General features: G+C 46.1%; 1 protein-coding gene and 2 long non-coding RNA genes across 4 annotated transcripts in view; 1 reads left to right on the top strand and 2 right to left on the bottom strand.

Annotated features, from left to right (window-relative positions):
- AGAP2 (ArfGAP with GTPase domain, ankyrin repeat and PH domain 2) overlaps window positions 1-26326 on the bottom strand; it is a 116571-nt gene that overhangs the window by 73306 nt on the left and 16939 nt on the right. The gene's annotated exons all lie outside the window — the stretch shown is intronic.
- On the bottom strand, window positions 8363-10343 carry LOC310840259. The gene is made up of 2 exons (XR_014561880.1): window positions 9272-10343; window positions 8363-8539 (listed from the first exon to the last, which is right to left on the bottom strand). It is a non-coding gene; the product is annotated as an uncharacterized lncRNA (long non-coding RNA).
- LOC310840249 lies at window positions 24729-26287 on the top strand. The gene is made up of 2 exons (XR_014561871.1): window positions 24729-25194; window positions 26046-26287. It is a non-coding gene; the product is annotated as an uncharacterized lncRNA (long non-coding RNA).

Raw genomic sequence — 26326 nt, 5'->3', positions numbered from 1 at the left:
TGGTGGGCGGGTGGGATCGTGGAAATCAAAAAAGCAGAGCTATGGCAGCAGCAGCGACGCCAAACCCCTTCGCCGACGGTTTCCGAAGGAGGGGAAAAGAGGAAGAAGCTACGGCCATTTGCTGTAGCCTACGGAGTTATAGGTGGGGGGGGGGGGAGAGAATGAGAGAGGGGAGAATTAAAACGGGGTGGGAAGGCAGATCCTGAGAATTCTCACATTGGGAATGCACAAGCCAAGAAGTGAAGGGTTTCTGCAGGGGCACGTGGAAATCCCGGACTGGATCGCATGGAATCTGGCCCCGCGCACGCGCGCGCACAAGACCTGAGAGATTGCCTGGCTCAGGGATTCATCAGGCACCCTTCCGGCGCTGGCGCAAGGGGGGGGGGGGGCAGCCGCCGCCGCCACCCGCAGATGTTACATGTCGTGGGACTAAAATTAGCTCGCGCTGATTGGCTTCCTTAGTCTGCCCCAACGGACAAGGTCATCTGGCGACCCAGCTGGGAAGGCGCAACATCTGGAGGCTTAGGGGGATGATGCGGCTAATGTGCTCAAATCTCCACCTGCTGTGGCATAAGCATCCAGGTAATTCGAGAAGGGAAACGATGTTAAGGTGAGGCTGCAGGTGGAGTTACAGGTGGCTGCAATTGTCTTAACAAGCCTGCCTTTCTGGCCCGGCCACCACCCACCCGCACCTCCATCAACTGCTCCTCCCATTCATTTCCACAGAGGACATGCCTATGACTTAATCAAGCAGGAGTGACTGGTGCACCAGTTTCGGTCATATGTTTCTGGGTTGTTGTTGTTTATTTTAAAAAGCACATCAATTATTATTATTATTAGATTTACATTTGTTAAGTGTGTATGTGTGTGTGTATGTATGTGTGTGTAGTCTCAAAGCAACTTAACAAAATACAGATAAAAATAAAAAAATGGCAAAATATGTAAATGCAAAATTCTTCAAAACGCTCATCCAACAGCACAATAAGAAGGACAAGTCCTATCCCACCCCACTAAAACATAAGCACCACAGCAGAGGCTGATTTAACTATTAAAAGCCTGGGTAAATAGCAATGTCTTTAGTCTGGTGCCTAAAAAACAGACCATGATGGCACCAGGCACATTTCCCTAGGGAAAGCATTCCACAAATAGGGGTGAGGGGACCACCGAGAAGGACAGTTCTCATGTGGCCACCCTTCCCATCTTCCTCAGATGAGATCCAAGGAGAAGGGCTTTGATGAAGGTGGTTCATATGTTTAACCCCAAGGTTAGGAATGGCACAGAGCACAGAGAATCTCTGCCCAGTAAGTATGAAATCAAAGATGGGTGGCAAACTGTGACCCTCCAGGTATTGTGCAGCTAAAGCTCCCATCATCCCAAGATGATGAGCCACCGGTGTTGCCCATCAGATCTAAGGGCTGCTTGTTATTCATGTCCATTGGATGATGAAACTATGGCACTGGGTTATTTTTAGCATGGCAGCCAGCTTTGTGAATGTGCTGGCAAATCTTTTTAACATGTAGCAAGATCACAGCTCCCTATGTTCTAAAAGCATGTTGAAATGCTAGAACATATTTGAGACATAATCTCAACACGCATGGGGGAAGTTGCAAAACTGACCACTTTTGCCAAAATTGGCATGAACATCATCGTGCCCGAATAGGTCAAGTGAATTAGTGTGGTACAGCACAGGGAAGGCAGAATCAACCTGTGGCTGGCAGTGGAGATGAAGGAGGTCAGGTTATGTGACAGCAAGTACTGCAGACCTGGTAATTCTATGGCAATTGAAGAAAGTGTTTGCTGGGAAAAAATATTATTTCAAGGGGGAGGGGGAAGAATTGCCTTGACTAAATGCTGCATACACAGAAGATCTGGAGTAATTTGCCACCTTCTAGTTTCATTCAATAACTAATGCCTCTTCACCCATTGTTTTTACGTGGGGTGGGGAATAAATAGGGGTATGTTGCGTCATAATTCCAGGTGTCAAAAAGCAGCTGCTGTCAATACAAGGTGGCCAAAATTTGCTGGTGTTTCAATTATAGGACACTGGCTCTTTGTGAACTACGCAGGTCTCCAGTCCATTTGCAGGCCCAGTTCAAGGTTATGTGGTTTTGTTCATGGCTTGGGACCAGGGTACCTTGAGGCTCTCTCCCAGTACGTTTCTGAGCACAATTCAAAGTGTGGGTGTTGACCTTTAAAGCCCTAAGCGGCCTCGGTCCTGTATACCTGAAGGAGCGTCTCCACCCCCATCGTTCAGCCCGGACACTGAGATCCAATGCCGAGGGCCTTCTGGCGGTTCCCTCATTGTGAGAAGTGAGGTTACAGGGAACCAGACAGAGGGCCTTCTTGGTAGTGACGTCCGCCCTGTGGAACGCCCTCCCATCAGATGTCAAAGAGATAAAGAATTACCTGACATTCAGAAGACATCTTAAGGCAGCCCTGTTCAGGGAAGTTTTTAATGTGTGACATTTTAGTGTATTTTTGGTCTTTGTGGAAGCCGCCCAGAGTGGCTGGGGAAACCCAGCCAGATGGGCGGGGTACAAATTATTATTATTATTATTATTATTATTATTATTATTATTATTATTATTATCTCCTCCCCTGCCAGACATCTGGTACAATGTGTCCTAAGTACACCCAGAAGCCTTCCCTGGCCATTTCTATGCTTTCAAAACATGTACCAAGAAGGAATCCATCCATACCATTGCCTCTCTAAGAAGACATGTGTGCACCGCCCTCAAAGAGCTTCTCAATGTGCTGGTCCAGCTAGTATTCTGATGTTGCCAGCAAAGGACCAATTAATGCTAATTGCACCTAAATATCCCAACTGACGGCACCGTTGAAAATGATTCATATTCAGGAAGCAGCACATTCTGCACTGGCTGCTTCCTTTCTGAAGTGCTGAGGGAGCATTTCTAGCCAACTGTACTTACATCACAGCACATAATCGCCACAGTTCTCTTACCTGGGTCACAATCTGCCGTGCTGCGCTGCTATAGAAAGGTTTCACTGGCAGGCACCCACATGCAGGACCCGTGCTGCTTTTAAGAGCAGGTGTGCACAAGGAGTGGTAGAGACATGGTCATTCCGAGACCAAATTATCTCCCCTACGTGTGAAATTAATACCCAAACACAGAGAACTGGGCTCAGGTCTGCAAGGACGTATATCATATCTGCATGGACAGAAATCCACCAGTCAGTTCAGCAACAGCAGTGCACCAATGCAGAAGAGATTCACACAATCTCCATTGTACCCCGAGGCAGTGGGTATGTATGAGTAACTAGGCTGTAGAGTTTGCACACAGACCAGTGGAATTGCATGTGAAATCTCTGTGTCAGCACTCGCACAGGGTCAGACATGTCCTCATCCCTAGGTTTTCTTTGTCACATCCATATTAATAATTGTGTATTAATCTTTGTAACCATCTTGATTGTAAAACTTGTACGAGGGTTAAAAAGGTTGGGCCATTCTGAATGGATTGTATTTTCCTTTGTTCCCAAATGCACGTGGAAGATTCCCACCTATTCTGTGCCTTCCCTTTGAACTCAGTTTGAGCTTTCCTCTCAAAAGCATCCAATTTACAGCACAATCCTAACCATTATTTATGAAATGTATATCCCACCACCCCTCCCAAAGGAACTCAGGGCAGGAAACACATCAGCAATAAAACAATACAATTAAAAACATCTTTAAAAATCCACCATTGAAACCATTAAAAACCATTCCCATTTAAATGCAGTCTGGGATAAAGATGTTGAAATGTCCTACTGAATCCACTAGGGCATAAAAGGATAATCATAATCATAATCATCACAATAATTTCAGTTTCTTAGCCACCTTTTACTATAAGGTTGCATGGAAGTTTACAGCAATAAAAAAACCCCCACAATATTAAAAATTGTTTAAAACAAAGTGCAGTCTTAGTGATCATGGTGACACTAATTATGTAATCAAGATTCCTAAATGTAATTTCCCTTATCTGGGACAAGCTCAGGATCCAACCCTTATATACCGTATTTTTCACTCTATAACACGCACCCGACCATAACACGCACATAGTTTTTAGAGGAGGAAAATCCGTAGGCATGCCACCCGTAGGCATTTCCTCCATAACACGCACAGACATTTCCCCTTACTTTCTAGGAGGAAAAAAGTGAGTGTCATGATGCAAGAAATACGGTAATGCCCATTGTTATTGAGACTGTCAAAGGGGTTTTGGAGATGGTTTCACTTCACCATTATGGGGATTCTTCCTATGATAAGGAAAGAGTCCTTACAGACACCTGCAGGGTCATTGTCTTGGCTGACCACTATTACTGGATGCATCCAGCTTTCTCCTGCTAGGTGGCTGTACAGGTCTGTTTTTGCACTGTATAGTGCAAACTAAGAAGACTCAATTTTTAACCTTAAAGAATCCTAATTCCTTTTTTAATGTACAGAAACAGGGTCCCCCAGAGTACTAATTGCTGAGAGGCAAACAAAGGGGGAGTGTTACTGTCTTCCTGCCATAGATGTAAGTCTCCAGTGACTGACCACCATTGAAACTTTAACAGGGTACAAGTCAATGTGATGTGTTTAAAACAGGTTATCATGTCATCGTCATCATCAATATTTCTTCTTTAAAACTCTACATGCTCATAACAGCCCTGGGATACATGTCATTACTGTTATCGCCACAAGTGTAGTGCAACCATTGAGCCCTGTCTGTGGAATATAACACCGAAGCCAGGACCAAGGATTAGTCCAATCTTACCCACTACTGTGATACCAACCAACCAACCAAACTACGATCCCTTCTTTTATTATTTTAATTTATTACACATGCTTCACCTTAAGGTCCCAGGGTGGGTTATAACAATTTAAAATACAGTGGTACCACGGTTTTTGAACATCTCCGTTGACAAACGTTTCAGTTTTCGAATGCCATAAACCTGGAAGTAAATGCTTCCATTTTCGAACGCGCCTCGGAAGTCAAACTTCCGAGGTGGCTTTGGCTGAGTGCAAGATCCTGTCGGCTGTTGAGTCCTGTTGGCTGGGAAACAGCACCTTGGTTTTTGAACGTTTCAGAACTCAAACGGTCTTCCGGAATGGATTACGTTCAAAAACCGAGGTACCACTGTAGTTTTGAAGCCATGCCAGTCTCTCATGAGCGGTGACTACATTATTACATGAGCACTGTTCCACAGCATTTGATATTTTCATTTATATATATTCATTCGAAATAAGATGGGTTTATGAAGCATTCTATATCCACCCACCACAGTGACGAAGAATTCTACGAAACAGTAGTCAATATCTGGAATTACTGTTCGGTGTTGGACATCATCGTTGAATACACAAAGCTTCACAGCTTGTCTTCCACCGTACAAAGTTTGGTACTTCGCTTCATTTAAAGATTTTCAGAGACTTTGAGACTAAAGATTTCATTTTGAACTTTTTATGATTTGAAGGAATTCTATAAAGATTGTCTATTACGTATATATATGGTCATCGTGTTGCCTAGACATTGTTGACAGTCTCTCATGAGCGACAACTGAAGGAGCCTGCTCAGAGCAACCCACTCCTTTCTTCACAATGGCTGGCTAGTTCAAACCAATTTGTGCATGTCAGCCTCCTGGCCATTGCCTCATAAGGTGGCTATGGGTCCCGCTTTACAGTGGACAGCGTTACATTTGAAGGTGCCCTCTCTTTGAAAAGCCATCCCAATTTGTTTTTTTTTTAAGAATGATTTTTTATTAACCGACCAATCACATCACATCAAACCAAATTACATAAATTCCAAATTACACAGCTGGATTTTAAATTTTTGTTGGGGGTACCCATATTTCAAGTTCCGAAGGGATCCAATCAACTTCTTGCTTCTTACTGCTGTTTTAATGTCCACAAATCTAACCTTATGACGTTCACAGTACTATCCAGTCCTTTCTTATTATTTTTCCACATCTCTTGTTGTTATTTTCATATATTTTTCCTTTCTCTTTGTGACCTCTGATAGTCTCCGCAAGCTGGTTAGAACAGTTTGTAATCCTGCTTGGATATTATTATTTTTATCCAGTAGCCATATCCCGACGTTTTCCATATAACATCACTTCCATACATCAAAACAGTCTTAGCGTCATTAATCTTCACCAATCTGCCTCCTTTCTCAAAACCTCTGAGGAGATTCACCAGGAATGCAGTCTGAAAACAAGTCCGTTCCTTCTCTCGGCTATAAATCCTTTGGCAAGATGGCGACTCTGAATTAATTGCTGTGCCATTCCCAAAAGCTCTTATTGCTTCTCGATCTCCATAAAGCATACTTTTGGTTAAAGTTTATCTCCCCACAGACCTTAATCATCCTGCTTGGGGCAGTTCAACCGACGATTCTAATGAGGAGGGGTTCTTGTAAATCACACAGAAGGAAAGTAAAAAAGGTTTCCCCCCCATTCAGCCCCGTTGTCAACATACCCAGCCTTTGGTGTATCTTCATTGTAAAATATTCCTGTTTCTCCAGCCCATCGTCCTCTTTCGCAGAGCTCACTTAAATTAGCAGACTTCACTCCCCTTCTTCACTTGAAATATGTGCATTTGCTTCTTTTGTAATTAATTATTCCAAATTGCTGCAACTAGTGCGCGATCAGAGACAGCGCCCAGGAGAGCCGAGGTCCACATGGGGCATTCTGCCTAGGGCCCTCACCCCCTTCTTTCGAATTAGGGGGTGATTTATGGGCACAGCAGGCAAGGGCGGTGTTCCCCATTTCCTTGGGGCAACAAGGGAGGCTGCCTACTCCCATAACAGCCTCTTAATTACCCCGTGTGGGTCGGAGAGATGGTATTGTCGGCCATCTTCCAATGCGCCCCCTAGTGGCCCCTTAAAAAAAGCCATCCCAGTTTGAGTCTAATTTAAAGGTAAGGATTCCAAGGAAGGTAGCTTGAAGTTGCCTGTCAACAGTTTGGCACCTGGGTAGCAAACCAAACAGGCCCAGTGGTCACTTGGTCAAAGTCTTTCCCACTATAATGAGATGTATTGTACTTCTGTTTAAGTTTTAGTATTCCTAAATGGATGTCTATGCATATAAATTAATATACTGTATACACATCTTATGCAAATCTGCGTCCTTTTTTAAACAATGCATTTCCTCTGCTTTGGCGACACAGAAATTGTCAGTCCTAATCTTGGGCCTTCTTCAGAGCTTCTGAGAGCATCCACCCTATGCTTAGTCCTCAGCTAACTGAGACAAACAAGCCAATACACTGAACCACATTTACTGGGAAGCAACAGATTGCTCCGTATGAACCAGACTGTGACTAGCATTCAGCGGCTCTTTTTGTTTCACGACAGGCCAGATTTTTCACAAGCACTTTGTGTGCTGCTAACTGGAACCTTTTGAAATCCCAGTCTGCAGATTGCAGATGGAACTATGAAACGCAAGATGAGAAACCCTTTTTAAATCTTAACTGGGAGTTAGTAAATGAATAAATAAATAAGCAAGGAAATAAATAAATAGCAAGCAAACAAATAGCCACTCTGCAAAGAGCTCCCTGCCAGTCACGCTTTATCTTGGTTATTTCCATCACTCCTATCCTTGTCAAATCCGACTGCTTCTTTCTGAGTCAGAGAAGCTAACAAAAATATGTCTTTGATTTTTAAAAAAAAATCCCTACATTTTGTTGTTATAGCAACCAAAGCTCTGAAAATGTAGGAAAACAGCAGGAATAATTAAACTAAGCAGTGAAATCAGCATTAATGGGAACAGTCAAATGCACCTCAATTCCAAGTTCATCAAAGGAGGAAGGATGTGCAAGCGTGGTGGTGGGGAAGGGGCTGGAAACGAGAGTACCAACTTGAATAAAATATTGGGGGGGGGGCAGGTAAACCCCACCCCACATAATCAATCACAAGACATAGCACCGGTCTTGAAAGACCTACATTGGCTCCCAGTACGTTTCCGAGCACAATTCAAAGTGCTGGTGTTGACCTTTAAAGCCCTAAACGGCCTCGTCCCAGTATACCTGAAGGAGCGTCTCCACCCCCATCGTTCTGCCCGGACGCTGAGGTCCAGCGCCGAGGGCCTTCTGGCGGTTCCCCCATTGAGAGAAACAAAGCTACAGGGTACCAGGCAGAGGGCCTTCTCGGTAGTGGCGCCTGCCCTGTGGAACGCCCTCCCATCAGATGTCAAAGCGATAAATAACTACCTGACATTCACAAGACATCTTAAGGCAGCCCTGTTCAGGGAAGTTTTTAATCTGTGATATTTTAGTGTATTTTTGGTTTCTATGGAAGCCGCCCAGAGTACCTGGGGAAACCCAGCCAGATGGGCGGGGTACAAATAATAAATTATTATTATTGTTGTTGTTGTTGTTGTTATAGCTCATGCATACCAGTTGAATGACAATGCCCATCGACTTGGGCTCAAATATTTTATTGGGGGGGGGTGAAGGGGTCTCGGTCCCTAGGAGTTGGCTCCTATGGCTGGAAAGATTATGAATACCCCCCAAAAAAGGCTGAGATAGGTTGGTGAAAAGGATAAGAGGCAGCTACAATTGCAGGGAATCTCCTTCCTTTAAACTGCAAAAAGGAGAGAGAGATGTACCAGTAGAGTAACTGAGATTACACCAGAGATTCCTCTAAAACAATTACATAAATGAATAATTTAGCAAACCCATGCAACCTTCTTTACAGAGGACCATTCTCTGTTTGAAGGGCTGTCAGAGGAGGGCCTTCTGGTCCAAGTCCAGTTTGAAGATAAAGAACATGAGGAAAGGAGACCAGCAAGGGCAGGCATAGGCAAACTCAGCCCTCCAGATGTTTTGGGACTACAATTCCCATCATCCCTGACCACTGGGCCTGTTAGCTAGGGATGATGGGAGTTGTAGTCCCAAAACTTCTGGCGGGCCGAGTTTGCCTATGCCTGAGCAAGGGCTTTCAGAATTGCCCATCATCCATCAATTGGCAGCACCCGGAGAAACTGAAGGAGCAGCCATACAAATAGCTCAATCACAGCTTTCCCCACTATGGTGAGATACATTCTATTCTATTGTATTTTGATCTCAATTAAAGTGATTGCTTCTAAATATATATCTGTACAACTAAATTAGCATATTCAGACCCATGTCCCCTTTTGTGCTGATGCACAAGTGACCTCCCTAACCTGACCACAATGAAGCTGTATCAGTTTCACTGGCTGGAGATTGGGTGGGTGGCTTTTAACAGATGCAGTTTGGGCTTCACTTCATTCTAGGAGGGGAAGGTGGGAGCCAGATTATAGCAGGTGGTAATTTTATTCCACTGACTGTAATAAGCGAAATCTGATGTATTCGTTTCCACTGAGGACCTGTCCTAGTGGCCAATTTACACTTTCTTGGATCTTCTAGCTCTTTTTGGAGACATACAATGTAGTTTTATCTTGTGAACCACCCTGAGATCTTATGATGAAGGTGGCATATGATATACATATAATAAATAATACAAAAAGGAGGGCATTTATTCTGCTTACTTGGGTGTAGAGGAACATCAAACAACCTATATTGCCAATGGTTCCCATGTCCTCTATATTGGGCATATGCAATAAACACGAGTTGCTGAGAGTTGGACAGGCGGCAGGCTGATATAGTGCGGGCACAAGCCCTAGCAGGTGGGGGAATAATGGTATGGGGGGTGGGAAGCTTTGCGTTCCTATATAGGATACTCCAAAAAATTAGGGATGTTACTTGGTCCATGGCTGCCATTCGTGCAATACTGAACTTCCTCTAGACACAGGTGGAATTCAATGTCATGCTATGATGAATGTCCCATTGGCATAAGCATTGCCGCTTGTCAGTCAGAATGATAGTCACGAAATTAAAAGATGCCTGCTTCTTGGGAGAAAAGCAATGACAAACCTAGACAGCATATTAAAAAGCAGAGACATCACCTTGCCAACAAAGGTCCAAATAGTTAAAGCTATGGTTTTCCCTGTAGTGATGTATGGAAGTGAGAGCTGGACCATAAAGAAGGCTGATCGCCGAAGAATTGATGCTTTTGAATTATGGTGCTGGAGGAGACTCTTGAGAGTCCCATGGACTGCAAGAAGATCAAACCTATCCTAAGGAAATCAGCCCTAAGTGCTCACTGGAAGGACAGAACCTGAAGCTGAGGCTCCAATACTTTGGCCACCTCATGAGAAGAGAAGACTCCCTGGAAAAGACCCTGATGCTGGGAAAGATGGAGGGCACAAGGAGAAGGGGACGACAGAGGACGAGATGGTGGGACAGTGTTGTCGAAGCTACCAGCATGAATTTGACCAAACTGCGGGAGGCAGTGGAAGACAGGAGTGCCTGGTGTGCTCTGGTCCAGGGGGTCACGAAGAGTCGGACACGACTAAACAACAACAACAGTCAGAATGATCCCTCACACTCTGTTCTAGGGCCACCCCAGAGCCAATTTCAGGGGGTGCAGGGGGCCCACAGAGGGAGGAGATGTCCATGGCTTCCCCCAAAGAATCCTGGAAACTGTAATTTCTTAAGGGTGCTGGAAATGGCAGCTTTGGGAGGGAAAAGCTACAGCTGAAATGCATTGAAATTAATTACGCCATTAATTACTTTAGTTTTGGCCGCAGGGAATAGTAAAACAAATAATGTAGGTTTCAGCCACTGTCAAACTGTAGCAGAATGGAAACTGCTGATTGCGACAAACGGACGCAGGACAGGACAGAAACCGCTGCCTCCCTACATCCCTGCCTCCCCACGATGTTTTGGAGGGCATAAAAAGCACTGTAAAGCTCTTGGTGTATTGTAAATGTGACATATAATCATCACAATGTCATAATGGGCATCCTATATTTTTGAACCTCATCGCTTCACAGGAAGGTTTTCCAGAACAAGCACTTTGTATAGCGCTAATTTGAAATGGAAATCCAGCAGCCCTGGCTGAAAGCTCAAAAGGATAACTGTAGGGTTTCCCGTTCCAAGCCCTTGTTAGGGAATACCTTGTGCTGGTCAGCAGGTGTGTTTTGCAAGCTTACAAGCCCAGGCATCCAAGTGGCTCATGCAGCCCCACAAAGCCTTGCAAACAAAATCCCAGCAGCTCTCAGAGATCCAGCTGCTCCCATCTCTTTCTTTAATGCCAGTGCTAGCTGGGAGGGGCTGCCTGAAAGAGGCATCCTCCGAATTCTGTGGGCTGCATTGGCACCAGCACTAAAAATCCACAGCTGAACCTGGGGACTCTTGGCCCTTTTCAAAGTAGCTCTTTGTTCCGAGGGAGCCATTAGTTTCAGCAGGCAGCGTCAGGGATGTGACAGCTGACTGCCCAATCCGCATCCCAACGAAATCAAAAGATGTGATTTTAAGCCAATTGAGGCTCATTTGATTCAATTGAATCACATACCCTTGTAGCCCAAATTAATGGATATCAGGCCTTAACATGAGGCAAGATTCAGCCTAGCAACCTGTTTTCCGATGCCAGGATCAGGAACGAAGAGTACAGTTGTCCTTATTTGCTAATTTATGTACTGCCAAAACTGTAATGGGAAGAGCACCTTCAAACCTGCACAGAGTGCAGTTCTCTCACTGATAAGTGTCCATCCACCCAGATCTGGAATCAGTGGGCAGGGATTCTAGGTCAATGGGTGTGGTTTCCAGGGAGCCTTTTCAAAAATAATAATATTTAACAATTGATGGCTACTCCCCATTAATTTCATGCTTACCCAATCACCAATTCCCACTTCATACCATAAGTACACATCGCACCACCGGTTGTGATTACAAGAGAGGATTAGAGATTAAGCATAATCTGTATTGTAATCTTGAATGGGTACCCTGGCTCTTCTTACTGGGTCTGACAATTTTCAGCCCCGCTGAAAAGAGCTAAATCACATCCACACCATACGTTGAAAATACTCTTAGACCACTTTGAACAGTCATGGCTCCTGCCAAAGAATCTTGGGAAGTGTTGTTTGTTAAGACTGCTTGAGAGCTGCCAGGAGACCCATTACTGAGCTGCAGTTCCCAGCACCCTTAACAAACTACATTTCCCAGGATTCTTGTTGGTGGTGGGAGCCATGACTGTTAAAGTTGTATAAGAATGTTTTAAATTCACAGTGTGGTTGTGAACTAACTTCTTTCCCTATAACCTTGAAGGCACAGTTTTAACATGCAGAATGATGGGGATCTTTGTCCGGTACAAAAGTAAGGCATTATTCTACACACACAAACACACCCCACAAAAAGAAGACTCAGTACTTGAAATGCTTTCAACAGGTACTGGTTACTTAGGATTTGCAATTGAGTGTACACAACAGGGAGCTGAAGCTAATCCTAGTTCACTCGTGAGGGTCCATATATAATACACATAAAGGTAGAGGGTAAAAGGACCCCTGACCATTAGGTCCAGTCGTGACCGACTCTGGGGTTGCGGTGCTCATCTCGCTTTATTGGCCGAGGGAGCCGGCGTACAGCTTCCGGGTCATGTGGCCAGCATGACTAAGCCGCTTCTAGCGAACCAGAGCAGCGCACGGAAACGCCGTTTACCTTCCCACCAGAGCGGCACCTATTTATCTACTTGCACTTTGATGTGCTTTCAAATTGCTAGGTTGGCAGGAGCAGGGACCGAGCAACGGGAGCTCACCCTGTCGTGGGGATTCGAACCGCCGACCATACAATCGGCAAGTCCTAGGCTCTGTGGTTTAACCCACAGCACCACCCGCGTCCCTATAATACACATACATGTTGGCAAAATGTGCTTGCTTCATTCCTTTGTGTTTGGGTGAACTAGAAATTTGGTGGCCGGCCAGCTGATCACCTGTAAAGTGTCAGAGATGGCAGTTTAGAAAGGAGAACCCATCCTAGGCCTGCTCTTTTCCTCCACACTGTTTCCCCCAACTAGAGTTCCCAGATCTATGTTAGCTACAACTGGCAGAAATACAGCTGAGAGAGAGCAGGAGAGAAATGGCAGGTAAGAAAGGGTTAATCATCCTCTCCTGCTGCTGCTTCTCCATTCCAAATTGAGGGAGCCCCCACTCCACCCGCCCCAAAAAAAGTTCACCTGCTGCTCTGCAGGTTCCTAGACTAGGATCTGCCACAGAATGTTTTGTTCAGTCCTGGAGAACATGATGTATGAAGCAGCCCATAGGCTCCAGAAGCATAGCTTGCTTGGCTTGCTCACTGTCGCTTTGGGGATAATAATCCACATTTAGTAAGTGCTACAGGAAACCCAAATAGTAATATAACACATTACACCATGTTCTGGAAAAACCTTGGCACATTGGGTTGAACCTGGAAGTGGCACCATGATTTTGAGCTGTCTCCAGGGTTGGCCCTATCGCCAGACAGCATAAGGTGGTTGCTTCAAGCTATTGGTTTGGGGTTTTATGAAAACAAAGCAAACTCTTAATTACCATATTTTTCGCTCTATAAGATGCACCAGACCACAAGACACACCTAGTTTTTGGAGGAGGAAAACAAGAAAAAAAATATTCTGAATCTCAGAAGCCAGAACAGCGAGAGGGATCGCTGCGCAGTGAAAGCAGCAATCCCTCTTGCTGTTCTGGCTTCTGGGATAGCTGCGCAGCCTGCATTCGCTCCATAAGACGCACACACATTTCCCCTTACTTTTTAGGAGGGGAAAAGTGAGTCTTATAGAGCAAAAAAAATGGTATTTAACAAATTACGATTGTGTTTTCACTCCCAGGGAGAGGGACTCATGGGGTTTCCCGCCACAGGTGCCAAAATCACTTGGTTGGTCTTGGGCACAATGCCTCAGGCAACAAAATGTCTCGGGTTGGCCCTGGCTGTCCTCCTTCCAAGCACTTGCAGGGCCAGTCACACAGAAGCTCCCCAGTAGGAAGCTGCCTTATTCCCCATCTGACCATTGGTCATCTTGCTCAGTATTGTCCGCACTGGCAGCCGTGTTGTCAGGCAGATAATTTTCCCAGCCAGCCCCGGAGAGCTGCTATCAGGGACTGAACCAGAGCCCCTTCCCCTCAAGTTGTGTGAATCAGCCTTTATATAAAGCACAGGCACAGCTGGTTCACTTCATTTCTCAAGTGCCAATCGGCATGTCATTCTAAGAGGTGGGTTCTTGTCGCTACATCTGCTAATTTCCCTCAGCCCCTGACTCACGATGCCACTGCAATGCAACTCCTGACTAGGAGCCGACTTTCCTCCATCCTGTCGCTGCCTCTCAAGCCACATATCTCTATACCAACAAGGACGGGTGTGCAGATGCACTATCAAGACACTTACCAGCGTCATGGAGATATGAATGATTCAGGGCTCAAATTAAAGCAGGGAATGCAAATGTTTGCCAAAAGCCAGAGGGAAAATGCTGGCGCTGGCAAGCTACTGACTTCGTAGTGGAACAGAACACGCATGCTGTAGCCACAGAAAATCATTGCAGAGCAAATTGTTTGGGGGTGTAATCACCAGCATCACCTCCTTGTCACTCAGGCACCTTGCAAAGGGAAACATTTTCTTCCCCAAAGGGTGAAAGCAAGACAGCAGGAACAGGGCACCCAGGAAGAATGAAATAGTCAAAATGGAAGCAAGCTAGTGAGCTTTCTTATGGTTTTTGTAGGTGTTCCAACTTGTACTCTCCATTTTCTTTCTGACGGAATGGAAGGTTCTTTTCTCTTTAATATGACTGATCTCTAATCCTACTGGGAGATATGGGTGCAAATTATCCCTTTAACCCTTCACCTCCCCCTTTTCCAACAAACCAAGCAGCTTTTTTTTAAAAAAAAGAAACTCCTCTTTGAATATACTATTTATAGCTCCATGCCTCCCTCACTCATCTTCTGAACATTCACACACACACACACACATACAGCCAGCACAATGGAATTGTGTATAAAATAGAAACATTCCTCCTGCTCCCCTCTCCCCAGGCTAGGCTACACGCCAATCATTCTGCTTGCTCTGCAAGCCCATCTTGCAGTTGCAGGACCGGATTTCTGACCCTAACATTGGACATTTTGCAAATGAGAAAAATCTGCATTCTGCGTTACATTCATACCAAACATTGCGGTTTGTTTGTTTCAAATAGTCATGTTTTGCAGAATTGGGAATTATTTGACAAGGACTGTGGCAGAGAGGGGAGCTAAATGGCACGCTGGGGCGGCTATTTAGGAATGTTTAGAGTTGAAGGGAAAGGACTGAAGGTGCATTGCAGTGGCTAAGGAAATATGCAGAGCAAAGACATGTTAGTTCTTGGCCTATACTCCTAACACCCAGATCCACCGTTGTGTTTCATGTGTATACACAACAGACGGTGCCAAGAGTAATCTGCCTGTAAGGACAGTCTTAATCCTTTGGTGTTGCCAACTCCCCTTTAAAAACTGTAGCCATGGACAAGCTGATCAGAAACCTGCAAAACAGGGGGCCGGGTATGATGAGAGCAGCAGCGGCAACCTCTCTTTGTAGGGAGGAGCTGCTCTTAAATCCCCTCACACGCTTATATCTTCAACATGCTTGACTGCAAAGCATACGTTCCTTCAATGCTCCGAGCCCTTTAGCACTGAGGAGGCGTTGCTTTTCTGCAACCATCTGGATTTAAAATGGAAGATCCACACAGCACTTAATACAGCACTGTATTATCTAGCGTTGCTCACCCAAGCGGCCAAGATCTTTCCACATACAACCTTTGTGGGCCTGTGAAGATATCTGCAAGCTGGAAATACTGATGTGGACACCACATGTGCACCCAGCGCTCCCCACCTGAGCTGCAACCCCCAACTCCATATCACCCCAGGCTGCAATTAGGGTTGAAACTATTTTGTTATACTGGAGAGAAAAAGTCTTATGTTGGCCAAAAGAGGTTCCGTTCAGCAGAGGGAAAGGCAAGGGGACAGGTCCCTGCAGGTGTCAGGAAAGGCGGGGCTGCCCTTGAAGCTGACCCAGAAACTCCAGCAGGTGCAGAATGCCACTGCGAGGCTCCTTACGGGGTCCTTGCCGCGGGACCACATTCATCCAGTGCTATACCAGCTGCACTGGCTCCCGGTGGAGTACAGGGTCAGGTTTAAGGTGCTGGTTTTAACCTTTAAAGCCCTATATGGCCCAGGACCCTCGTACCTATGGGACCACCCCTCATGGTATGCCCCACGGAGGACCTTACAGTCCGCAAATAATAATATCTTGGAGGTCCCAGGCCACAAGGAGGTTAAACTGGCCTCAACCAGGGCCAAGGCCTTTTCGGCTCTGGCCCAGCCTGGTGGAACACTCTATCGCAGGAGACCAGGGCCCTGCGGGACTTGACATCTTTCCGCGGGGCCTGCAAGACGGAGTTGTTCCACCTGGCCTTCGGTCCGGGCCCAGTTTGACCCCCACCCCTCTATGGGACCCTGTAAGTTACCTCTTTGGCCCTTTTATCGGCTCATGTGGGACCAACATGGATAGCTGGCCCTGATAAATACTTGAGGTTCCCGACCCCTATGGTTGTAATTCGTGGGCAATCATTTAATTTTATCTTGATTCTATTTTTTAAGCTGTATTTTAATCAATTGTTTGTGTTTTAATGTATTTGATATTTGATGTTAGCCGCCCTGAGCCCGGTCTTGGCCGGGGAGAGCGGGGTATAAATAAAAATTTACTTACTTACTCTGGGGGCTCATGTGTGTCTGTGGGGGCCACATTGTTGACCTATGTTCTGCTGCTTTTTGCAAGTCTGATATATCAAAAAACGTGTTTCTCAAAAATAATTTTTAAAAATTTGACCTTGCAGACATGTAGATAAATACCTGGGCGCATGTTCACAATGGACCTCAGGTTTCCAGAAACTCACGGAGGCTGGGAAAGTATTAGTTAAGGGGAGGTGATGACAAGACAAAGTGAAAATGCATCCCATCAAGCACCACCCATTACAATCTGGAAGGGAAATGCAGAGAAAGAGTTGAATGAAAGTGCTTGTGTGCGGATGAGCGTGCACAAAAGTGCACCTGAATAAAATGGACCTGTGCGACCTGCTCTGGTGTTTAAACAGCCTGCATCAAGAAAAGCTGAATTCTGCAACCATTATAAAGCACACAAAATTAACACACTTATTTGGCACAACTTGTTCAGCTTATTTAACCATAATGAAGGACAGGTAAGTCCACAGAGGACTGCCCTGCCCCCACCTTTCCTGGTTTCTCACAATTCAACTTTCACACTAACCTCACCCCCCTAAGCACTGGGATTTATGAAAGCTTAGAGCATTGGGGATGCTGAACTCTGCATCCAGTACCATTATTTGCACCTGCATGTTGCGAAATCAGGGTTCTGAATACATATAGCAAGCCAAGATATACGTGCCACGTCCTCTCCCAATACTGCAATTTATATGAGTGTCATTGCATGAGCTGGTCATGTATCAACCCTTAGACGGTGTTCATTCTCCCATTTCCAACTCTCTTTCGGCAGAGGAACGCACAGAGGAATAGCCCAGTTCTTCCATTTTTCTCCTTTAGACACGGATCTCCCACAGTATTCAGCAATGCAGGAACATGCCATACTAGGAGGATGGTTGAGGAATGGCACCCTGCATCACAGTGATAGTACTGCTGGCGTCTCCATAGCGACGCACCCACATTGTCCCAGCTTCCTGCTGGCTTCATCATCTTTTTCCAACCCCCACTAGAGCCCAGAAAAAGGGTCCCCCTGTGAAGAAATGCCCAGGGTAGAATTAGCCATCAGCTATGGAAGCTTGAAACCCAGAAGACTGCCTGAAGGCATCTGATAAGCTTCAACAGCTGAAGATAGAAGCTAAGGATCTGCATTAAGAAGACTGTTTGCAAAGAACATATGAACTGCTCTTCAGCTCCTTGGAAGAGCCTCATACAGTAAATTAAAACGGAAAATAAAACCATGTCTATCTCAGTACCAAACTATCCAAAAGCAAAACGGAAAGCCACCATTAATGCAAACCAGACTTCACTGACTTGGTGCTCTTCAGCTGTTTTGGACTACAACTCTCATCAGAGGTCTGCTTGCTTGATTCTGGAAGAGTTCCCTCTCCCATGCCAGTCCCAGCCTCCCCCAACCCACACTGCTTGGCAGGCTGGCCCTGCGCCCTTCTGGATTGACTTTTCAGCTGCAGAGGCAGGTCCATTAGGGTGGGGAGGGCACTGCCCCACCAACCTCTACTTGCCCTCAGCCAGGCCCAACCTGTCTGCCTCCTTACATACAACTGGTCCAGGGGGAGCCACTGCCCGGGGCCAGTGGCGTAGCATGGGGGTGCAGGGGGGGCCGGCCGCACCGGGCGCAACATCTGGGGTTAGGGTTAGGGGGCACAAATCCACGGGTTAGGGGGCGCAAATTACTTGCCTTGCCCCGGGTGCTGACAACCCACGCTACGCCACTGCCCGGGGCAGCTTCCTCCATCCTCAGTGTTGACCTTCTACAACTCGGTAAAGAGGAGGGTGGGGACAAAGCTAGAACTGGTTGGCTTCACCCCGGGCCCATTTTTCTGGATGCATGCTGCTCCCGCTGCCCACCCTGAGCCAGCCCTGCACCGCTTTAGGAGACCTTGCAAAGTCACACGTTCTCGCAAACAGAGACTGGGAGGGAGTTTTGAAGCAGGGTTTAATTTGCTGCAGGGACAGAGAGTGCAGATTCTGATGTTTGACTAAAAGACACACCCAGAAGCCTTGCCTCATCTCTGAAGCATTTGGGCTGGTATTTGTGGTAACCATGGAAAGGGAAGTTACTTTGAACACACAGATTGACTTTCCTTGCCAAACAGCCTGCAGGTTCAAGAGAAAAACCATGTGTAAGCTGTCCATGACTCACATTCCACCATGGTATGGCTGATTCTCTAGGAACGGTGAAAGGTATGGAAATTCTTGCTGTGCAACCTTATAGACAGATGTGAGCAGGCAGACTCTCTGGGACTGGGGTTGCCCCCTGTTGAACTCTCCACCCAGACATCGTCTGTCATGGATGCTTTAGCTGAGATTCCTGCATTGCAGGGTTTTGGACTGGACGACCCTTGGGGTCCCTTCCAACTCGAAATTTCTATGAATAATAACAACACTGTTAGATTAGATGCCATTCAAAAAGAGGCAGCCCATCCCATGTCACCACCTAAGGTGAAACAAGAAGGTGCCACCCCTGCCCATTCTCCTTGTTATCACCACTTCTCCTTGCTTCTCTTGTGGTGGTGGCGACGGCAGGCTACCCACAAGAGCACTAACCTGACAGATTCTGCTGCTTGAGGCAGCTGCCTCAGTCTGCCTCATGGGTGGGCCGGCCTTGCCCTTTTCCATAACACTACAGGGTGGGTCACAATGGCACAAATAATATAGTTAAAACCCATATAAAAACCAACCACAAAAACAAGCACCACCATACGTTCATCAGAACTTTTCAGGTATATTTGAAATTTTGCAAATATATTTGCAATATATGTGAATTGACACCAATGTGTTTGGCAGGCAACTGAACTCATCCAGCAAGCCAAGGAACAGCCAACTTATTGTCAATAACACACACAGGAAGCAACACACGCTCTGGCTGCAGAGCATGCATCCTATACACCTGTATTGTGTACTCCACATTAATTCAGAATAACAACCATTCTCTATTTCATGGGTGAACTACCCCTACTGAAAAGCAGTGTGTGTGTGTGTCCTCAGAATCATTAACAAAGATTTGAATTCCCACAATACGCATGCACATTGGATGGGTGGGAAAAATAAATGGGAGTATTCCAGGTAGATGAAGAACAATTAACCCATGTTAATTGCCTTTATCTAGAATTAGCCCCCCTAAGTACTCAAAGGGCTTCACAAACATCCTTTCAGAAACTCGTACAACCATGGTAAGGCAGAGATGGGAAACTTGGGGCTCTCCAAATCTTGTTGTGTACTACAACTCCCATCATCCTTGGCCCATGCTTTTTGAGCCTTATGAGAGCCCAAGATAATTTGGAGGACCAAAGGCTCCCCATTCCTGTAACAAGGAAAGTCAGGATTATTCCCACAGACAGGAGAGGGTGGAGTTGAGGGTGAATAATGGCTTGTCTGGTGTCACTTACTGAGTTCCTGGCTGTGGTGAAGTTTGAACTTGATAGTACAGCCTTGCAGCTGAGATCTGGTGTAGCATAATAGCTAAGGGCTGTGAGCTGGGGAGGATCCTGACTCCAATACACATCAGTCATGAGCTGACTAGGTAGCCTTAGGCCTGCCAGAATTGCCTCATCACTTTCAGCTAAGGATGTTACAGAATTCTGATTAAAACATAGACGGGAGTGGAAATTGCCAGGGTTCACTTATTTGTCTCATGTCTGGAACGTAAATCAGTCCAGTGAATACGATTGGTATTTACTGCTGTTGCTTTCAGCCTGCAAACAATACATAACAGATTATGTTTCCCCTCCTTTGCCATGAAATCAATGGGGCGGAAGAGCGTAATGAAAATGTAACTTACATAACTAATTATATAAATTATGTAATCTCACCACTGTGGGCAGAGACGAGCAACGTAGTTTTCGGTGGAAGATGAACTGCAGTGGAAGGCAAGCAGTGCTGTATGAATCTGATACAGGGCAGAACAGAAAACGATGCCTTCCTACATCCCAACATCTACACACAGAAATGATAATACTGCCCTACCTTATAGGCTTGCTGCAAGGATTATTGAGATAATGTTTGTTGCAGTTATCAGGCACTAGTGTGTGTGTGTGTGTGTGTGTGTGTGTGTGTGTGTGTATATATATATATATATCCCCAGACCAGTGATGATTCAAGATGATGGGATGCCTGAGGTGCAAACAGTGGCGTAGCGTGGGTTGTCAGCACCCGGGGCAAGGCAAGTAATTTGCACCCCCTAACCCATGGATTTGCGCCCCCTAACCCGTGGATTTTTGCCCCCTAACCCTAACCCCCAGATGTTGCGCCCGGTGCGGCCGGCCCCCCCTGCACCCCCCCCACGCTATGCCACTGGTTGCAAAATCCACACAGCACCCCCATCATAGTAAAAATTCTCAAAATAGATTTCAGTAATTTGTAATTTTGCTGCTTTTCCATGGCACCCCCCCCCCCGATCTGCCACCTGAAGAAGAGGCTGCCTAACCCTGCCTCATGGGCAATACCTGGCTTTTTTGCCAAATTAATCCTCTCCCAGGAACAGTCGCAGGGGTTTCATTCTCTTCCCTGCTCTCTCCACCCCAACCCCCCTCCATTTCAGCTGCTCCAAGGGGCTGATTCCCCCAGCAGCCTGCCAGGTTTTGACAAGCAGAGCAGCGAGTTGTGTGGGATGCAACTCTCTCAGTCACGCTTTGCAACGCACTTGTCCCTTTCCCCTCCCTCCTTCTCCCTCCCTCCCTTTCTCCGCCCTGCCATGTGGAAGGACAGCAGCAAAGTACAGTCCTCGCCCCCACACACACGAGACAAGGATGTCCTTAAAGGGGCTGGAACATTATGGAGAAAAGGCTGTGTGTCTGACTCACTTGCAATCCTGGGAAGCAGTCCTTAAAACAGCACAGCAGTCCTTCGCACCTCCACTTCCCTCATCCGTGTTGGCCCACTGGGCTTGGACATCAAGTCACACCTGAAGTCACTGCCCCTTGTCTGTGACATCACCAACCACAATGACGTCACAATAGGGGTTAGCATTATTCATGAAGCATAGACAGCATTTTTTATACACCAGTGTGTTTTATAATCCTTCCTCCATGGAGTATTTTATTCAGCCTTCCTCACAAACAGCCTTTCCTATTCCCATCCGTATATCAGTACGTTTCCGAGCACGATTCAAAGTGTTGGTGCTGACCTTTAAAGCCCTAAACGGCCTCGGTCCTGTATACCTGAAGGAGCGTCTCCACCCCTATCGTTCAGTCCGGACACTGAGATCCAGCGCCGAGGGCCTTCTGGCGGTTCCCTCATTGCGAGAAGTGAAGCTACAGGGAACCAGACAGAGGGCCTTCTTGGTAGTGGCGCCCGCCCTGTGGAACGCCCTCCCATCAGATGTCAAAGAGATAAAGAATTACCTGACATTCAGAAGACATTTTAAGGCAGCCCTGTTCAGGGAAGTTTTTAATATGTAATGCTGTACTGTTTTTAACACTGATTGGGAGCCGCCCAGAGTGGCTGGGGAAACTCAGCCAGATGGGCGGGGTATAAATAATAAATTATTATTATTATTATTATTATTATTATTATTATTATTATTATATATGGGAATTAAGATGGTGACTTGTCCATTATAGTGACTTCCTATTCCACAACAACAGCAACAATTTCATTATTGGGCTTGGGTTGCCCCAGCCACTCTGGGCAGCTTCCAACATATATAAAAACATAAAAAACTCCCAAACACTAAACATTAAAAAAACAACAACCCTTCCCTCACAGTGGGCCAGATTTGATGAAGTGAAGGGCCATGACCAAAGTTGTTGACTTTTTTTTTTAGGATTGAAGTTGCTGAGCTATTTTTGTTACTTTTCCCCAGGAAAGAAACTGCCACAGGGGTCAGATTAAACCAACCAGCGGGGACCGAATTAGGCCCCCAAAATGGACTTTGGACATGCCCGCTACAGGGCTGCCTTCAGATGTCTTCTAAAGGTTGTATAGTTGCTTATCTCCTTGGCTTGGGGGGACATTTCACCTCCAACATTTCACTGATGAAAATAGGGCTCTCCTAAGGAAAAGCGGACATTCCAGGATCAAATCAGAAACCGGGGCGGCTTCTGTTAATCCGGGCGTGTTCCTGCAAAACAGGGACACCTGGAGGGTCTGTCTTCAGGCCTGGATTTAGATGGGGTTTCTCATGGCCCCAACTCAGCCTTGACAGAATAGGGCTGCCCTGCAATTCCACATTTTCATGCCACTCTAAGCCACTTTCCCCCCTTCAGTTCGCCTTCTCTATCCAACTGCCTGCTCTGCTGTGCAGCTCAGCCAGCCGTACCTCTTCCCATAATGCAGATTGCCCAAAGGGAACCTCACACCGAAAGGCAGCCGTTAGGTGGGGGACAAGCCAAGTCAAGTGAGTTGGCTTCAGATGCTCCTTGGACGCCCTGCTGTCTTCCCCTGTGCTTTGGCTGAACTTGTTTTTAGAGCCATGTCTATTCATGCTGCAGAACTATTTTGTTTGGGGGATTAATTCATTTTGCAGCCTGACATGCTCTTTCCCCTCCCTGCTCCCTTCCATGTCCCATTGGCACATCTGATGGAAGCAGACGATGAAACCAGGAGGGAATGAAACACAGTAGGCCACAGGATGCAGCCACGCAAGCCAAATTTTGCAGCTCCATCTAGTGAACCAACCATGGTTTCTGTGGTTATGGCTGCAAAAAAATAAAAAAATAAAAACCAGCTCTAAGGGAGCATATGCATTGTCAGATTGACTTCCCCCGAGAGCTGTAGTTGGCTAAAGGAGTTGGCAATTGTAGCTCTGTGATGGGTAATTTTAGGGTTGCCATATGTCTGGAATTTCCTGGACATACCTGGAATATGGCAGTCGGAAGCAGTGTCTGGGAAGAAATCACTGAAATTTCCAGGAAAATCAGGACATGGCAAGTCTAGATTTTGCTGAATTTCCTCAAAAATGTCATTTTTGTGTGTCCAGATTTTCACTTTTTGAAATATGGCAACATTAGGTAAACTCCAATTCCCAGAACTTGTGGGGAGTGCTTTAAAAGTATGGTGTTTGTGCAGCTTCATGGTTGGTATCCTAATGGGCAGAGGTAAGCTAGCAAGAGGGGATTCTCCCCCCCCCCCCAAAAAAATCCCAGAATCCAGAGCTGTATTCATGCTGCACAAATTAGAAGGGGAGGTAGAGGAAATAGTGCTCAGAATAAATTATGCAGATTAAGACAATCAGCCTTTGTTTTCCTACTTTATGTGCTTTATATAGTGATTCCAAGAGCCAGGTTCTCAGACAATATGGAACTATTCTCACAAAGGGAAATATGAACTAAAGGGCATGATGTTTCAGGGATATAAGTGCAGAAGATGTATTATCTTATAGCTGGAAGACGGAAGAACATCAGAATGGATATGCCAGGGGTGTTGGCCTGGCCAGCCCTACTGATCTTCAAGATCATCATTCTCCTCTGCTGTCAGAAGACACAAATATTCCTTATGGATGTTCACATACAAAAGATAAGGACAACAGTTGCCCCCTTTTAGAATGCAGAAAGCTGCCTTACAGCAGGACTTTTGTACTCTGACTTGCTAGAGGTCTACAGGATATTCCCATCACATCCTCAAACACTCACTCACAAACTCAGAAGGAGAGGAAACTAATTGATTTTAGGAAGTTCAAGGGTTTTGATTCAGGAAGCACCACCCAGAAGAGGAGCCAGGAAAGAAATGACTTTGGCCAATCAGAGTTTGACCCTTGTCACTGGAGATGCCAGAAACCAAACCTGGGATCCTTTGCATGTGTACATCTTCTGAGCTATGTGTGCTGTTTTGCACAGTTTTGGAATATCAAAATGTCAGGCTGGGACCACATACAGCCTACTAACTTCACTCAGGCAGAAGTGCCTCAGCCCTGCTTATGAAGACGGGACCAGAACACATAATCTTGCCTTGCCTGAAAAGTACAGGCATTTGGAATTTTATCCACTTAACCCAGCCTGCTAGGGTCTGGAAATAGCACATGCAAAGTCATTTCATGCTTCACCTGAAGGGCGTCCTAACGGAGGGTCCTACCACCATGGGGCTAAAGGTACTATAGCACCTATGCTTTGGCTATAATCAACTCCAAGAAAGGTGCCACATCACATCCCTAGCAACCCTCCATCCTTCCCACGCTGTCCTGTTGTCATGGCAGCAGAATGCTGGGTTGCTATGTGGGAGATGGCAGCAATTGTCTAGAGCAGCAGATGCAGCGAGGTCTGGGGTGGCAGGCAAGGAGAAAGATGGGGGGGAAGAGATACACGTGTGCCTTCCAGTGAGGACAGGGTTGAACGGGTGATGCCGCTGGCTGTAAGGTGGCAGGCACTGCCAAAGCGCTAGGCTGTACTTGCGCAGTGGCCTAGACCTCTTGGGGAGGAGAGGGAACTAGCATAAAACCACCCTGGCATTACATGTGTGTCAGCCTGGAGTTTAGAGAACAGCTGGGGGCAGAGGGGTGGAGTGAGGTGACAGCTACAGAGAGAAGGGGAGGCAGGAGTCCTGAGTCACACGACCATTCATGAGACTGGGAAAGGGGAGCAGGAAGAGACGTGGCAGGAGATGCTTGCCAAGGAGGGTGGCAGACAGGTTCTTCCAAGAAACGTGCCGATGTCAGAAATGGCAGGTGACCAGTTGAGTGTAATGCAGGTATGGACAGGGGAAGAATTCAATTCAGTTCACATCTGGAGGCAAAACTGCCGAATTCATGCTTTCCAAAACAGTACGTGAACTGAAACAGCCACCCTTCTAAATTCACACTCCTCCGAATTTTGCAATGCCATTCTCCAGCCACGTAATGGGTATAAAAATGCACGTCTAGAGTAAAGCATGCTCAAGACAGCAGGGATCAGTCACCCCATATAACACAGAATTATCCTGATTCACAGCTTTATAATAATTTTATTATTTATACCCCGCCCATCTGGCTGGGTTGCCCCAGCCACTCTGAGTAGCTTCCAACACATATAAAAACTATAATACAACATCAGACATTAAAAACATCCCGGACTGAGCTTCGAATAAAGGAGATCGCTTAAACTGAATCAGACCATCGTCTGTCTCAGGGGTAGACAATGTGGTACCCTACAGAAGCTGTTGGACTCCCATCACTCCCAGCCAGCAAGGTCAATGGTCAGAGATGATGGGAGTTGGGATTCCACAACATGTGCAGGGCACCACGTTGGCTACCCTTCATCCACATACTCTGGCTGGGAGTGGCTTCCCAACATTGCAGGCAGAGAGGTCTTTCCTAGCCATTCATCAGCTGATGTCAAGACTGAGCCTGAGTGGACCATATCCATGCACAGCATTGCACTACCAATTAGCTACAGCTTTGATGAGTTGGGGATGGTGACTTTGTAATTTCTTGTGGGCACTTCCTGTTCCATTCGCCTGGCCCTGCGTCAAGGTTGCCAGATGTCCATTATTTTATGTAAATGCTCTTTATTCTAGAACGCAGCGGCATTGCCACTGAACATTTGGACGTACTTTTGTTTCAGAACATTCTGGCTTCTAGAACTCACTCGTGCAGATACCACAACTCCAGGATATCTCCTTTTTTCATTAAAAGAAATTCTGGCAACTCTAGTGTCTACAGACATACAGAGTTCTCTCTCCCTTTCCTCAGACCATCAATAACACAACAAAGCATTTAATGAAGGACAAGGGGAGAGTTCTTCACTAGCCTTCTGCTCGTTCTCTCGCTTCCTCTTTTATTGTGACTGAACAAACTCTGACAATTCTTCTGTTTTTGTATCAAGTTTTTTTGTGAGGGTGGGGA

This window comes from Podarcis gaigeae (genome assembly GCF_964106915.1).
Source record: "Podarcis gaigeae genome assembly, chromosome: 2".
NCBI lineage: Eukaryota > Metazoa > Chordata > Lepidosauria > Squamata > Lacertidae > Podarcis > Podarcis gaigeae.
This window is presented reverse-complemented; position numbering and strand designations above follow the sequence as displayed.